This window comes from Sebastes umbrosus, chromosome 11, assembly GCF_015220745.1.
Source record: "Sebastes umbrosus isolate fSebUmb1 chromosome 11, fSebUmb1.pri, whole genome shotgun sequence".
Taxonomy (NCBI): domain Eukaryota; kingdom Metazoa; phylum Chordata; class Actinopteri; order Perciformes; family Sebastidae; genus Sebastes; species Sebastes umbrosus.
This window is the reverse complement of record NC_051279.1, coordinates 22,649,483-22,667,652: the sequence shown is the minus strand read 5'-3', so window position 1 is coordinate 22,667,652 and position 18,170 is coordinate 22,649,483. Positions and strand designations below refer to the sequence as shown.

The 18,170-nt window shown below is 40.6% G+C and overlaps 1 long non-coding RNA gene across 2 annotated transcripts in view; it reads right to left on the bottom strand.

Annotated features, from left to right (window-relative positions):
• The window catches only part of LOC119497365, a 120,246-nt gene that overhangs the window by 24,230 nt on the left and 77,846 nt on the right, over positions 1 to 18,170 (bottom strand). For both annotated transcript variants that reach the window (XR_005208906.1, XR_005208907.1), the window contains exon 5: positions 3,466 to 3,528. This is a non-coding gene — a long non-coding RNA (uncharacterized LOC119497365). The remainder of the gene's footprint in view (positions 1 to 3,465; positions 3,529 to 18,170) is intronic.

The window sequence follows — 18,170 nt, the reverse complement described above, 5'->3', positions numbered from 1 at the left end:
ATTTTAGTCTAGAAGGACAGTACATATTGACACTCACAATTTATTTTTTTTTTATCTAAAAATAGTTTTCAATCCAGCAAAGACATACCTGCTTACTAAGGATGTCCAGGTTTATCATTTGTGCAAGGGAATGACTAGAAAGACGTCAAGCTGGGAAATGTTCAGTCTTCAAAATGTATTTTCTTTTTCTTTCTTCATTCTGCCTAAAGATGAATTTGTCCATTTTGCTTTTTATCAAAGTTGCACCTTAACTGAGCCCATTTGTTGTAGTTTGTTCAAGTAGAGGATGCAGTGTGATGTGATTAAAAGATGATGTTATGTACAGTGGCTACAAACAAGAGCTTTTGTTCAGCTTTGTTGAACCATATGCTGCATACACTGACATGAGAACAAGGTCAGGAATATAAATATAGCCTACAGCTTAAAAAAAAAATGAAAGGGGCAGATTTAACTTTGATTGTGTTGCATTACAATATCGGTCTGGTATTAAAGGGGACATATCATGCTCATTTTCAGGTTTATACTTGGATTTTACTAGAGCATGTTTACATGCTTTAAAGGGATAGTTCAACACGCGGTCGGCACGCCCCCAATTTGGAGAAACAGACAGGAGTACAGACACAGGAGCGAATTAACGTACTGCTGTGGACGGAGCCGGCAGCAAAACGTATTTTAGCCACCTAAAAGAAAGGCTCATCTAAAAAAAAAAAATTGATATCCGTTTAAGTGTACGTTATATTTTCCAACGGGGAAACCGAACTGACACTAAAACTATACTGTTTTTTATCAACGGAGTCTGATTTGCTTTGAAGAGAGCATAGATAACTTTTACTTTTCAGTTCAGAATTTTTTAGGTAAGCCTATCTTTTAGTTGGCTAAAATATGTTTTGCTGCTGGCCGCGTCCACAGCAGTACATTGCTTTGCTGTGGTGTTGGTACTTCTGTTTGTTTCTCCAAACTGGGGGCGTGCCTACCATCATCTGTTGTAGGTAATACACTGACTACCTCATACCACTTCAAAACACCCAAACTATCCCTTTAATGTTAAAAAAACCTGTATTCCCCCTCTGTCTGAAACACTCTGTTTTAGCGCCTGTCTCTTTAAACCCTTTTCCAGAAAAAGCCCAGTCTGCTCTGATTGGCTTGGGAGAAAAATATGGTGCACCTTTGCAAAGGTAGTTCTCAAACCGTGGGCGGTATTTTCTAATAAGCATGTGACATAGGAAGGGGAGCCAAATCTGAATGGCTTGTTAAATAACGTGTTTTCTGATCTAGGCAGCTCACAAAAAACTGACTGGGTCGTCTTATTTCACAGTTTGTGGGTTGGTAGGCACTCCAGATACCCAAAGGTATGTGCACAAGCACTGAAAATGTGAGTTTAAAGTGTCCCCTTTAACTGACTACGGATATGCAATACTAATCAAATGTCCACTGTCTGGTATTGTTCCTATATAAAGACATTTCTCTCTTGTCCAGCACTGTCTGTTATATGTGACACTTATCCCTGCCTCAGTGTAGTAATAGCTTGTATGATAATAATATCAGCGTAGCATGGCGCATACAGCTTATTCAAAGAGACCTGAATAAAAATATGTAAATAGCTCTTTCATTGGGCTGATAGTAATTGCTTTCTGTGAGGCTGGTATAGCCGTCAACAAGGCATAATACAAAAAAAACTAAACTAAATAAATAATGGAGGCCTTACAAGTCAGTGGGGTGTCAAAAAAAGGGAAAACAAGTATTCGAAAGCCTAAATCTGTTATATTTACCTTATTTTTACCTCGGTTTTCATTTCTTATGTTTGTTTGTGTTGCGCAATAATTGCATTGGTGGAAGTTGTTATTCACAAGTGCGCCTTTGAAGCAGCAACTCAGCAGGTGTCTTGTTTAGAATGAAACTTCCCAAGAAAGTAAATTCCTCACAGTGATACAGGTCTTGTCAATTTATATCGGTGATGGAATTCAAATAATTCCTCAGCCTTTGCGTAACATACAGAGGGGTAAAATGATCAATGTTCAGCCTTCACTCTGTTGTTTGGGAAATCTGCTGAGTGTTCTATTTTCATTTTAAAGGAAAGGGAATGATTAAAATTCCAACCAGTTAGTTTCAGAAAAGCCAGTTTTGAAGGACAAATTCAACGGTGTGGTTTTAATAAGTAAAATGGCTCAACAACCGCTGAGATTTTAGGGTTTGGTTGTTGTATCATCTTTCCCAGGGAGATGATGAAATCATAATGCACCACACTGACCTTGTGCAAAAATATAATGAATCCAACTTGATTTAATTAACAAACAATTCTTCTGTAATCAGAACATCTATCAGGTTTCTGGCAGAATGCACAACGAAAAAGGAAGAGATGAGAAGGAGAAGAGCATGACTTAAAGAAAAAAATGCAATGCTATTCTTTAAGCCTGCCTTTGTTTACCCATGGTTATACTTAAATACATGCTTCTATTGTTGCCTTCAGGAATGGTAAACACTAAAGAGCTCTCTTTTCCACTCCCTCCCTGTATCCAGTCATCCATCCATTCATCAAGCTTTCTTCACTCTGCTGCTAAAGTTCTTTGGGCCAATCTCTCTCTCTCTCTCTCTCTCTCTCTCTCTCTCTCTCTTTCTGCCTGACTATTGGCCTCTTCTCTTTCTTTCTCTCTTTCACAAACATAAAGATGGTAGTCAAATTCAGTTTTATCTTGGCGAGTAAGAAAGCAACTTTCTACTTAAATTTATTATTATTATTTTGTGTTTCAGTACAGCTCATAACACTGACCCAGCCTCAGTGTAGTACAGTTAACTATAGCTGCCAACAAGTATGACTGATCAATTACTTTACATGACAACACTTTCGTAAAGCCGTAAAGTAGCAATAGTAACAAAAGTTATAAATGTTGTAGTGGAAGTAATACTACCTGATGATGTGGTGGTGGCTGTGCTAATAGCTGCAGTAGTTTTTATAGTAATAGTATTAGGTTTCACAGTCTTCTGAACCTTCTGTGTGCTCATTTTCAGTCTGTCAGACACATACAAAGTGTGTGTGTGTGTCTGTGTCTGTGTCTGTGTCTTTGTATGTAATGCAGTAGATGAAATGTACAGTTGTAACACATTTAACAATATCATATAGAGCCAGTGGTGTTCTTTCCTACACCTATTCTTGTTATCAAGGGCACTCACAATGACTCAAATTAAAAGTCCCATTAATCCGACAGTGTAATCCCTCCATTGCATGGAGCGGCCTATTCAGCCTGAGTGTGGATTAGAGAACACTGAGACCCTGTGTTGGTGGTCACTGGTGTATAACACCTCATAAAGATAATATGTTGTGTGTGTGTGTGCGTGCGTGTGTTTCTTGCTGTGCTGGTGGTCAGCATTGTATGGCACAGAAAGCTTGTGTGTGTGTGTGTGTGTGTGTGTTGGGGGGGTATGTTGTACATGTGGATAATGTGCTTCTTTTCTTTCCTTTGTGGTTACCTGGTGAAGGGGAAAATCCCTGTGAGGTGGTCTTCTCGCAATGTGGACTATGCAGAAGGAGGCCTGTAACGGAGGAAACAGTGAATTAATAAAATAAGCCCCCGAATCGAACACTATTTCAAGTCAGAGGGCTCAGGATACGGGATGGAGGGGAGACTTTTAATGGATAAAGCAAAAAGGAAGGACCAAAGAGGATATGCCACCATTTGAAAGTTTTCTAAACCTTACCCATCCATCCAGAGGTTTACACATGTGCTCTGAGTTTAGTCAAGCTTGATGCATGCTGACAATATCTCATTTTGAGATGAGTTATTTCACATTGTGTCCCCTTGGCTCATTTTCCTAAATAAGCTTCTCTACTTCTGACTCCAAATCAGCCTTGTTTCCCCTTTACAGGACACTTTTTTTTGTCCCTCCTCACCCTCTCTCCAACAACTCATCATGTTGGTCACACGGTATCCTTTATTTGTATGCACAGTACCCCTAAGTATCTATAAAATCCTAATTCCAACCCCCGCAGTGAAAAAGAGAGCAAATGCACCTCTTGACCCCATCGCATCTCATTCCCTGAGATCATTCGTTAAACGCAAATTGGAACTGGTGGGCAAAAAAAAAAAAAAAAAACGCAGATGGCGAATGGGAAACTGAAACAGTAATAATAATAAACATTTATATCCCTCTGCTGCTGTATAGGGGAAAATCTATACTGTCTACGGCCTTCATACAATCATGAAAAGGTATCGGTCAGAGATGCACGGCTGCACAGCTCTCACTGGAGCCTGGAATGAATGTATTCATCATGCTCTGTTGTTGCATCCCAAATGGGGACGATCTTAAAAGGTGGTCCTAAACATAAAAACAGTTTATCTTCATTTGAAGCAATGATGCATAGTGGTTTGTGTGTGTGTGTGTGTGTATGTGAGCGTGCATCTAAGAGATGTACAGTATGTATATATTCATGGCTGACTTTTATTGCCATGAAAACGAGGCCCACTAGTCTACAGTTGCAAACAAGCAGATATTATTCCATTTCATCACCACCATGAGCTTATGGCACAGTAAAGATGAGTGTTGATAGTTTATTATAAACCAGTCCGCCAAGTCAAGGATGTGTGTTCAGAGCTGAACACTATGCATACTCATGAGTCTGCAGGGATAAAGATGTTTTTGTGTCTGCAGATAATAAGTACAAAAATGTTATTATTCAACTCTTAAGGGAAAAAAAGTGAATTCTCATAAGGATTAAATTCACTTCTTCACTTCACACTTTTCATTAAATTGGACTATTGTCATTTTATTATACTAACAGCTGTTCCAAACTTTACATTTATGTCAACATCACTAACATTGACAAAAATTGACTGAGTTTTTTATTTCAAAATGGAACAATTTGCTGTTACCAAAGTCCCATTTGCTTGCCACCTCTGAGGTGCAGTGCTTGTGGAGTGGCACCAATATCTTCCCATTAGATCAGCACTTCTTGGAAGCCATGTGCAATTTTCTACTGCAGCCATTTATCCATTTTTGCAGGCCTGCTGGAATGTTTCCCGGCCCACCAAACCAAACCATTTTCAGGAAAATCCTGCTGTATTAATGCAAGATACATGTTACCCTGGTCATGCTGTAAAAAGCACGGGTGGGCACGCACAAAGTGTCAGGTACAGTGCAGAACAAAAATCTCCTAATCCTCTAACTCTTTGCTATTCATTATTATTTCACAGGGCAGCCGTCCCAAATACATAAGGCCCCTACCCTGCTCAGCCCAGTCTGCCAAGCTCCAACTCTGGGTTTGATGTTCCTCCAACATCCAACAGGGTATGATTATTTCATTCCTTTTTTAACATAACACATCAATTATTCAACCTTTGCTAGACCAGATTTTTGATTTAACAAAAATGACTGCGTGTGTGTATGAGTGTGCGTCCGCCCATCTAAGGGGGAGACTGAATATAAAATGTTCCTCAAAGATAATACCTCATGCCTTGGATGATTGATGGATGGTAAAGGGGCGGAGTAGAAGAAGAAAAAAAAATGCAAGTACTCTGGAATAAGTGATGACTGCATTAGCATAGGATGGCAAATGCTCTTTTCACACCACGATAAATTGCCTCCCCATCCTCAAGGCAAACTGTCGCACAACAAGTGTAACTGTGACAGTGTGTGTATGTGTGTCTGTGTGTGTGCTAGGGACTTTTCTTGTACCAATTCCCACTGTATTTTTAAGGCAGTTCAGAGTGCAGTAGTAGCATCAAGCATAAGATTTGATTATTATACATTAACACTAGGGATGGGGGAAAAAATCGATGCAGCATAGTATCGTGATATTTTTCGGGTTTGGGGTAAGGGTTAATTTCACAACAATGACACGGCTACGTACTTAAGAAATCAATAATTTGACACACAAACGGTCCGCCGGAGTCCGACATCAGAACTGCGAGCATAGCAACGGTCTGTTATACATAGCAACAGTCTGCTATAAGGTGATAACAGACCGTAGAACGTAGTGATTGACCAATCAGAATCAAACATTCAACTAAGCCATGTAATAAAAACTATTAACCTCTTAACAATCCGGCCGCTATTCTGTCTTTCAGAGGTTGTAACGGACTCAGTCTTCAAGCTAGAGTGAAGATACTGGTATCATATTAAACTAGAAAAGAAAAAGAAAATGAATCGATTGGTACCACCATGTCTTGTCTGGACTAGAACACTAAATAACACTCCAAAGTTACGCTAAATTTTGGCAAGGAAATACTGGCATGGCCATTTTCAAAGAGGTCCCTTGAAGTCTGACCTCAAGATATGTGAATGAAATCTCTGAGTTGAACAAACTGAAAACTGTGTCTTATTAGATAAAACAGATATTGACAAACTGCATCATTTGCAGTTGAAAAAAAGGTAATATATCGCAATACTCAGCATATTGCAAAATGTTAAAAACGGCAATAAGCTCAAATCGTGACTTACGTATCGTGATAATATCGCATCGTAGGGCCTCTAATGGACACCTCCAGGTTTTGCAATGCAGTTAAGTAACTCCAAATGCCCATTGGGTAGCAATAGTAAACTTTTACTCTATAAATGAGATGAAGTCCTAAAAGTTATAAGTTAGTCCCTAAAGCACATCATTGTTAAATTAATTAGCTCGCGATGCACAAGCCTCTCATTAATTCATACCTTTACAAAAATGATTCCTTTATCCTTTGGCCTCATTTCTTCTCTCACTCCCTCTTTCTCACACTCTCTCTCTCCCCTGCCATCCCTCTCCTCTCCTCACATCCTCATCTCCGCTAATGAGCCCACTTAAATCTATGCCAAAACACAAACAGCGAGCGGAGAAGAAATAGGTACTCTTACTGGAAGCTCTGTTTGTTAAAGGATTCATCATGTGAGCTGTTTTCAATAAATAATAAATGCAAACGCTGACTTTTGTCTGCAGACGAGACTTCGGGACATGAATTATGCATTGTTATTCCTGGATAGGGCAATACAGGGACATGGTGGCAGTGTGTGTTGGGTGTGTATTTGTGTGTGTACCCTGGTACACACTGAATACAGTTTCTGAGGCTTACAATCACGGCACTTATTGTGGACACATCTCACTGTGATTACAACTCTTAAAGACATTGTTTTGTGTGCAAATATGTACGCGGTCCAAGCTCCTGGAGGCTCATTTTGACTTTGTGGTCAAACTTGACTCACAAACTGCACCGTTCAATTATTAGTAGTAGTTTATCTTATGCTAATCAAGTCTCTTGATTGGTCAGATGATGAAGAGCAGGTTGTGCGTACAGTATGTGAGGTTTCACTCATTTGTCCTGTGTGGCCCTCCCAGCACATTAGTGTTTACAGTGTATTTCCATTTGATCTCTACTCTCTCTCCCTTCTCTCTTTTTTTTCCCTGCTGTTTCCTACTCTGTAATCATTACAACAACAAAGGAAGCTGCGTTCCCGCTAGACAGTGGAAAAGGTTCCACTAGAAATGCTAAAATGTATGTGTTTTTTTTCGGCTTCTCGTCTCTCGTCACCGGGGGAACATGAGTGGAAAAACTTGATTGAAAATCAGGAAAAAAGGGAATAATTACAAAGAGGAGAAAGGCACCCATCCACCCGCGACAGCAATCACCAGTGATCTCTGCTGTCATTTCATTCGGCGGTAAATAATTCATCAAAAGAAACAAAGGGGAAACAAATATGCAAATAAATCCCAAAAAGGCCAGTAACATGGGCCTACCGCCACATGGGAAGGATAGTGGTGGATTATTATCGAGGCAGGTTATGACTGTGATGAATCTGAATTCCTCTTGTTTCATCTACCTTGACAGTACTGAAGTCACACATGCACAGAAAAAGAGGAAAAAAAAAAAACCTGGAGGGATTTGAGGGTTTGATTGAGGAGGGAGGGGATGGAGGGATTAAGGACAAGGGGAATGGAAGGATTGAGGGAGGGGGAAGGAGAGGCAGGGAAGAGGGGTAGTCGACATTGGAGGGAAGAAGAAAGAGATTTGGGAGGGGAAGGGAGGAAAGGAAGAGGTGGGGGGGAGCTTTTGAGGGTGTATTCGACAGTACTGTGAAAGGTAGCCATCAAGAGCTTTGATGAAAAGTGCAGGCCTTCTAAAGCTTAGGAGTGACAGCATATGATTTGGTCAAAGCGTGAAGCTTTTCAAAGGTAGACATTCTCACTCCCCATTCATCTCTCGCAGGTTCAATGTAACTTTTTGGGCTCAGCCCCGGCAAAATTCAGAATTGGTTTGACAGATCGACTGCATGTGGTATTGTCCCTGTGACTTACGGAGGACAGTAGGCCGACTGGAAATGTAGACATCCAGAAATGAAAGGGAATTACATGTAGTGTTTCAGCAAACTGTCCTAGATCAGCAAAAAAGCCACATTTTTATTGAGGAAGTGACAGAAGATTCTGTATGCTAAGAAACCTCATTATTAGGAGTGGAGAAAAAACTTGATACAGCATATCGCAATATTTTGCGCGTCAATATTGTATCGATACACGGATGTCAGTATTGATCTTTTATTATATAAACTATTAAGCTCTTAACAGTTATTCTTACTTTCAGAGGTTGTAGCAGGCTCAGTCTTAAATCTAGAGTGAAGAAACTGGTAACATATGAAACTAAAAACTTAAAGAATCGATTGGTAACAACCATGTCATATTAGCTCGTTGGGAAGAATGCTAAATAACGCTCCAAAGTTATGCTACATTTTGGCGAGGAAAAACTGGCTTGGACATTTTTAAAGGGTTCCCTTGACCTCTGACCTCAAGATATGTGAATGAAAACTCTGAGATGAACAGAGTGAAAACTGTGTCTTATTAGATAAAACAGATGTTGACGAACTGCATAATTTGCAGTTGAAAAAAGGTAATAAATCGCAATATATTGCAATACTCAGCATATTGCAAACTGTTTAAAATAGCAATACGATCGTATGGTGACTTAAGTATTGTGATAATATCGTATAGTGGGGCTTCTGGTGATTCCCACCCCTACTCATTATCATTGCCGTTGGTTCTTTAGTCACACAAAAGTGCTTAATAAAAGAAGCTATGTATGGAATCATTTGAGTGTTTGATTGGCACGGTCCAAAAAACATGTCTGTTAAAACATTCAGCCACCCTGACTTCTGAATTTAGTACATTTTACACATTATGAAATCCTCTTTTTCCATCCCTCCTGCTACAAACAGCCCTTATGGATGTTATATATGCGTTTCCCGCATTTGGTAACACCTTAACACACGGCCAGTGCTGTGCCAACGGCCACCTAGTTTTCTTGGAGTGGTGCTTGAGGCTTATTAGCAGTTTGGCTCGGTAGCAGCAATATGGACAGTCTTTTCTGAGCCAACAGTCGTTAAAACTGAGGGTTGAGGTTTACAGTCCCAGGTCAGTGGTAACAGGCAGCCTGTCAGAATGATACCAGTGTGTCATTTCGACACACACACATACACATACACAAATACATTATGTTGGAAATAGCATGCAATTTAACACCTACGGGACAAACACACTCATGATACTGCTCTTTACATGTAAAAGCATGCGTGTGCACAAAATTGAAAACGCATGCCCGTGAGGCTCTTGTCTGATAATGGCGTCTAGTTCGCTCGCTCTCACGGTTACACACACACACACACATAGATAATAGTGTCTAATTTAGGCCCTCATATCTGTAGAGTTCTCCAGAGGACTAGACCTCATCAGGAATATATTGGTGACCTACATACTACAGTAGGAACACACAGACAGACACACACACAGACACACTGGCATAACTGCAAATGCTTCTATACTGGAACACAGACATCTACAGTACATGCATGCATGCAGACACAGGCACAGAAACATGTCTGTGCACCCTGGGTATAGCAGCCCACACAATCAGATACACACCGAGACGCAGACATGTCTATATGCTGTATTCGTGTCTGTTGCCACCCACTCAACAAAACATACACAGACCTACTGTACACAGGAACAGATCCACTCCCACGTCTTCTTTGAAAGGTCAAAAATGTCCTTCTAAAGGCATCATAAAAAAGTTATTCATAATCTATATTGAAAATAGTGCGATGACGGATGGAGAAGTTATGCACATAATGTTCAGCCGGTGAAGTAGGGGTCAAAATCCCTTATAGCCTGGTGCTTTATGTACTGTGGACTGATCTTAGGGGTAAAATTAGTACTAAGTAATAAGTACTTTTTTAATCTTTTAAGTCAACAAGATTAATTGAGAAATCTACCATAAAATAAGATATGAGATATAAAATGAGTCTATCATTCTTATTATTAGAAATTACAAGATGCCCACTCCTGACCATAGACTGTATAAAAGAAGGGACACATAGTCACTGTGATGTCACCCATTGGTTAGTGGACTGCTGTTTTGAAGCCTTGTGTTTGGCATTTTGGTCATCGCCATCATGGTGTTTTGCAACCAGGAGTGACACAAGAGGGTGGAGCTGAGTGCAACCGAATGCTGAGTAAGACATTTTTAGGCAACCAAAATGTTAAAAATTTACTTCATGAACTGAAAACAGACTGTGAAAGGGTTAAAGTTGTAAGACGAAAACGCAGAGAACTCCCAGACCGGACAACGCCGTGGTAGCGACCTGTCAATCACAAGGTAGCCACGACCTAAAGCATCCCCTGCTTTATGGTCTATTTGACTCTAAATGGGACCATACTTTACTAAATGAACATCATGCTGTATTGAAGAAGACTTGAAATTAGTGATTGATACCATAAAATCATGTTTACAATGTTTACTGAGGTAATAAATCAAGTGAGAAGTAGGCTCATTTTCTCATAGACTTCTATACAATCGGACTTCTTTTTGCAACCAGAGGATTCGCCCCCTGCTGGCTGTTAGAAAGAATGCAAGGTTAAGGTACTTCTGCATTTGCTTCACTTTTTATAGCTTGAGTTGCCCACTGATCCAGACATAATTACACCCAAAACATTATCCAGAGTTCATCTGCTTTAATTTTACAGTGTATTTGAGGGCTCGCCAACCAACTCTTTCTAAAGCTGCTTCATTTAGTATTCTATGAAGGGAAAACACGCCTGAATGCTTGTTTATGTTTTCGGTGGATTTCCACTTTAAGTGGTCGCACTTTTCTGCCCAGAGCAGATCTGCCAGTGATATGATACAGTAGCTGCACCGTGTGCGGAGGGCTGGAATCTATGCTGTATCTATGCTGTATTATGCACTCTGTTGGCACAAGACAGACCTCCAGTCATCATTCATCATTCATGGGCATCGTCTGTCAGCTTCACAGTCTACTAAATGGCCGAGAGGACCTGACAGAGAGTGAGAGAAAATCTCAACAAAACATACCAGAAGGCCTGACTCATACACGGTTATCACCGCTGCAGACACCTAGACAGAGAGTCAAAGTCAGAGACACTAACGAAGTGAGAGATAAAGAGACAAGAGTGAGATGTGAGATGGCATAGCATGAGAGAATAAAGGAGGTGATTATTATTACTTTGATCATATGGGTCTCAGTGTCATGATTAGAGCCCAGCTATATTCAGTGGCAGGTCAAAGAGAGGTTCAGAGCCCCTGCTGAATATATAAATGCCAAAGGGTGGAGACATACGCAGACATTTAGGAGTGACTGTCTGCTCAACACTATAAATGGCTAAAAGGACCTGACTCTCACACACAGTGGTGGTGGCTTCGTATTAAGGAGAAGGAACTGAGGTTGGACCACGACTGATCTTGAAATAGGCATTCAAACCAGCATGGAAACACATTAACTATTTTCACGTTTATGGGTGGTGAGAGGGACTCGGCTCAATGGCGAAGAGGACCTGACTCATACATGGCGGTGTCCTTACTTAGCACCGCAGCTAAAAAGTAATGGCAGCTTTTTGGAGCTGGTGTTGGACCACAACTGATGGAGTCAGTACAAATACAATTAAAGCAGACATACTGTCCCATCCATAGTGCCTTTACAATAAGGGACAGTTTTGATTCATGTCTGTCAAGGATGTTTATGAAGAGATATTAACCCCTTTATCTGACTTATGACACATATCCTCCGGAAACGTTTCTAAAAAACTTCTGTTTCTCGCATTTATGAGAAATGGAGCTGGAGACGATACTGACGAAGAGTTGATCCTGCTCCCTCTCAGGCTGCGCCTCGAAGGCAGCACCAGTCACTGATTGTGTAATTATCTGCTGCCTTAGTGAATCAGACGCTAATTACAGACAGATTCTGTGCGCAAATTGAATGAAATTTGAGCTGCTCTTTCATGTACATAAATCCAACCCTTAGAGGCAGGAAAGTTTGAACTCAGCGAGTTGATTGAGATGTTTATTAAATGTCTGAATATCGGACACGCTCACACGACGGAGCTACAGCCCTCAAGGAGGACAAAATTGATATTGACTTCAGTAATTGTAGGCGAAAACATAAAAGCTCATTTGCTAATAGCAACATGAAGCCTCCCCTCATACATACATAAATGTAAGGCTGCAGAAACCAATAACACAAGAGCAGGAGTAGAAAAGTTGAAACAGCAGTCTGAAAGTTCTACTTATGCCACAATATAACAGAATGGAGAAAGAAAACTCATAGATAGTGTTTCCTATTCCAAAAACTATACGAATAAAATATGACCAAAGTTGTGAAAAAGTTACTCCACGCTTTGTGACCTTGCCAGAAAATGAAAAGCTTCTTTTTCTGTTGGGGGAACACAGAAGTATGGCAGGGCAGAAACTCTCAGTTTGTCTCCTGCTGCCTCGAGGCAAGACAAATCATCTATGAACCTGCACTTAGCTGTCTTACCGCTACACACAGTAGAGATCTCTACTATAAGCTGGCATAGAGAATAGATATATGAATGGAAACTAGAAAACCTAAACACAGCAATTGAACATAATGTAGATAAGGCGTCTTTATTACCTCTGCCATGGAGGTTATATTTTTTAAATTTGGATTTAAATGAAGTTGGTTTGAAAGTTAGGCCATGAGTCAAGGATGAAGTGATTGTTTTTTGGTGAGAATCGAGCATTTTTTTTGTTATTGGCAACATGTTTAGACCCAACTTTTCCTCTTGCACCACCATGAGGTTGATATTCTTGTCTTCTAATGAAGTGCCTTGATAAATAGGATAATTTGGAATAACTTTAGTGATCCCCTGATTTTTACCTTGTGCCATCATCAAGTCAAAATCTTAATTTGTCCAATACTTATATTACTACTCATTTTTGAACAAATACCTGCAAAACTAATGACATTCCCATCAACCTCAGCTGTACTGTGTCTATTTACCAATTAGAAAATATTTGTATGGCACCACCAGAGATGGTTCAGAAAGGAGACGGCACACTGAGAGTCAGTTTCCTGTATCTGTGTCACTGCCCCGCCCCTTTGGGAGACTAGCAGCATGTCCTCCTGAGTCTATTAACTCCAATGGGAGAAGTGAACGTGAACACAGAGTGTTTCTTTCGCCCCATACTCACCAAAGTAAAATACTGGCCCCATTTTTCACAAGCCACATATCTCCCGTACACTCTGACACTAAAATGGTTATTTTTCAGACAGACAGATCAGGAGACAGTTAACTTTGTTTGAGACCTTTCTCTGTCTCAGCAACACACTCTCGCGAGATCTGGCAACTAGCGCTCACTAACATCCTAGCTAACTAATTTTCGTAATGCTCAATATGGCTTTTGTAAATATCTAATGTTTGCAAAAAAGAAAATATAAATACACTATGCAAATATAATCCAATCTGCTTTCAACCATCCACACAGCATTCACAACACATCACATTACACATCACTTCTCACATATTTAATCCAATTTTAGCCAGTTGGGAATGTTTACATTTATCATATATCACTATGTTTACTTTGAAACAGATATATACATTTTTAGTGACTCTAGTTACTTATTTTGTGCATACAGATCATTATCATTTTTTTACCATAATCATATTTTGTAATGCCCACTGTCTTTCTCTTACCTTTATCTACTATTTCCTTTCCGTTAATGCTTTAGCAACACAAATGTTACATGTCATGCCAATAAGGCAGGTTGAAATTGAAAAAAATGAGAGTGGGGGGCGTGGGGGGTGCAGTGTGATGGTGATATGTCTCGATTGGTTGATGTTATTTTCATAAAACGAGACGGAAAGCAAAGGAGAAGCAAATTTAAAGAGACAGAAACCGTACGAGAGAGTGACGGAGTAGGACGAGGGCGAGTGGAACAGACAGCATTTTGTAATCATACATTCAGCGTGCGCTACCAAAGAAGAGCTGAGCCACTGTTATGTAAACCAGAATGAAACATTCATGAGCAAACCATCGTCTCACTCTCAACCCATTGGGATAGTGCATGAATGACCCATATGGTGGGTTGGCTACTATCTGAAACTCATCTATGGCAAACGGGAACGCTTTGAAAGGGTTCAATGCGCTCGGCTGATATCAAACCCAGAGAGGGAGACAGATGTGTGGGAGGGTATATAGGAAAAGGGACAACCTTTTATTGGCATGAATGGAAATGATCATATGTTGCCGGAGCAACTAAGGTTACATTCAAAAAAACCTTAAGGAAAAAGATTGAGAGGGGTGAAGAGAGAAGATGAAGGCCAGATAGAGAGGTATATGCTGTAAGGAGGAAGGGGAGGAACGAGGAGAAAGACAGGGATTAGGCAATAAAAAGACAGATGAGATCAAGAGACAGCTCTGACACGCTCAGGCAGCGTATGCTTTCTGTGAGCCTGGGAGCAGCTGAGCTAACCACACACACACACACACACACACAGAGAAGCAAACACACACACATGCACAAACGTTGTGATGTGGTTAGCTGTGACTTTGTCTCTGACTGGGTGTATATATGAGATGTTTAGAGAGGGGCTGTATTGTAGGAAGTTGTGCCAGATCCCCAACACCACACCCCACCATCATAAGGAGAGGGGGACTTAGTGGGCTTTGGGCTTCTGTTGTGGTTTCTTTAATTCTCTCCCTCTTTTTTTTTTTTTTTCCCTGTCTCTGACTCTCACTCTATCCCGGTCTGTCTGTTTCTCGGTCCAACGCTCCGTTTCCCTTCGGCTGTTTCTCTGCATTTTCTTCTCTTCTATATCCATCGATCTTTTCTCTCATCCTTAACCCCATCCGTCTCTCACTTTCTTAGAGGCAAGGCACGTCCACGACTAACATTTGCAGTGATCTAACGCCGTGGTATCCGCATTCACAGTGTGAATGTCTCTATAGCTCAGCAATATGAGAAGAGCTTGTGGCAGTGTGACTATGGGACACTATGGAAGTGTGAGTTTCAGGGAAAAGTCAGATCTGTGCCACAAATGGTTAAATAACCTGATCTTTTTTGGCATGTGTAGGCCTAAGTGTTGTAACATGAACACAAGAGGAGTTTAGATTATGACTGTAATAAGTATAAGAGAACCTCCTGCCAGATAAACCGCACCGCTCTGTGATCATAAGGTGGTGGGCTTCGATGAGGTTTAGGGCCTCAGTTGTGGTCGCTTTGTACTTCGGTGCTATTCTTTTTATTTTTTCCAGGATTATCATGGCACTCACTCAGCATTTCTCCATCACTCAACCTCTGTCTCTCTTTCACCCCCAATTTCTTTTTTCCTTTCTTCTTCAGAGTGAGATTTCAGTATCCTTTAATGACTTGAATATGATACGTACAATAACCAGAGCTACATTTTGTGCTTTGATTTTTCTCAGACTTTTCTTATAGTTTCTTCCCCTCCTCCCTCCTCCCTCCTCTTCCTCTCTGTTCTTACATAAACCTTGCTCTGTATGTGATGAAAAAAAGCTATACCTCTTTGTAACTTTAAAAGGAATTGTTAACCTGCCTTCTGTGTCACTAGCCACGCAGGCTACATCAAGAGTCTTTGATTTGATTTTGAGTAATCAGACAAACCTTCACACACATGCAAGCCACCACACGCACAAATCTAGACAGAACCCTGGGTGCACTTATACACACATGGAACCCAACAATCTGATTTTCTGTCTATATAAACACACACACGCTCACACACACTCTTACCATCCACCCACACACCCCCTTCTTCCCCTGTTTCCTAAACCTCAAACACCCACACACTGCTTCTTGATTCAATTAAACCGCAGTCAAGTCTGGATTGTGACATATACCCCATGGAGGGAAGTGGGAGATGTGTGTGTGTGTGTGTGTGTGCGTCTGTGTGAATCAGAAAACTTCATGACCTCCTTTGCCATGGCCCTTCCTGCTCATTGTGGTAATGGATAAGTGACCTTTGACCTCCTAATATATTCTGTGCCTGCCTTCCACTGCTGCTCCCTGTGTTTCTTTTCCCCTCCATCTTCTGTTTTTTTGTTCTTTCTCTCCCTTCCTGTCTGTCTGTCTCCCTGTCTCCCTGTCTCACTCTCAATCTCTCCCTAATGAGACGGGGACTGTCCTCCCTGTGGGGAAAGGGGTCACAGCCCCTGACACACACATACACACCCGGATTAACATACAGACGCAGACTGCACACATGCATACACATGCAGATAGGACACATGCAGACATGCACACATCCACGCAGATAAAAGGACAAACCCCCACCACTACCGCCACATACACACACGCACACACACACGCACACACACACACACACATTGACCCAGAAATCCCATCTCTATTATGCAGAACATCAGTTAGCTGATGGTGGAGCTGATTATGCAGCTACCCTCCGCTAGCCCACAACTCCCTGTTGGATATCTGCCTTTAAAACCCCAATCCCAAATGTCTTTTTAGCATATCAATAGAGAATTATATATTCCTAAACAGTAGGACCTGCATACATATAGCGTTTCACAACTTTATCATCATGTCACCTTATGAGCCTATTTGAAAAAAACAAATTTCAAACTAAAAGCGTCCAAAAGTATCATTAAGCTGTCACACTGATGTAAAGATTACAGAGGTTCCCCATCATGATTTGTTTCTCAACCATTTTCATATATTCTATAAATATTGTATAAGAGAGTGCAGATATGTTATTTTCATAATAGAAAATGAGAAATCTTGCTGTTGGTCAACCTCGATGTATCCCACAGAAAATGTTACAGGAGTGAGGATTTGAATATTTCAACACTTGATTGGATGCGCAACTCTCCTGGTTGAATCATCAGAAAAACTGAAAAAGATTTTGTTCATAAAAAAGTACAGAAAACTTTTAGTAGAGTAGGTAAATCAAGTACCGTATGAGTGCTAAAGAACACTGCTGTAAGAAACATCCAATCATCAATTTCTGTTGCGTGGGGGCGGCTGCGGCTCAGCAGGTAGTGCAGGTCGGCCACTTATACTGCACTCAGATGGAATCAGGCGGACGATAAACCGGATATCATGTTAGTGGACGAGAGCAGGATGGTGAAATTAGGTGAAGCCAGCGGAGAATTCCAGCAACGGTAATGGCAGTCGGATTGCCGTCCAAAGTTGAAATATTAAAAAAATGTTGACATCCTCCGCGAAATTTACAACCGGAGGTTACGTAGCTCGATCTAGAACGGAGAAAGTTGTTTAAGTTTGCAGTAGAATATTAAGAGAAAGCTGCACTTTATAGCTACATGTATTACTGGAATAATTACATAAAATAGTAGACATGAAATAATTGTATTTAATATATTTTATTCCATCACCATAGCAACATATCGTCATACGTGTTTCGTTTTGCCGTCCTGCCATTCCGTCGGACTGTTTGTTTGTTTTTCCCCATGCCGTCCAGAAGGTGTTGTCTGTCTGCCGTCTACCATCTGCCTGATTCCATGTGAATGTGGAATTATGTCTACTAGACATCGAAGTCTCCTTGGTTAAACAGTGAAGACACAGAACTGACGGCCAGACCTGCATGGTAGCTTGTTGCCGTTGTGTGTTTCGCTGGACATGTTGGAGAATCTGAATTAATTTATTTTAGGATTTCAAATAACGTTTTGATCAATTCAGCAAGTATGGCATAAATGGAGTATTGTGTTCCTTATTGCAGTGACATAGCATCAGATTTTGTGGCTCTGACTGGCATCTTCTCTGTAGCCAGTGAAGTTCATGTGTAGTGTAATATGCAGCATCAATAAACATTACCAATTTATATTATATTATTGTCTGTGTCCAGTGATATTGTAGTTAACTCTAAAAGCAAAAATGTGATTTTACAGTGAGGAAAGAATACTTATAGT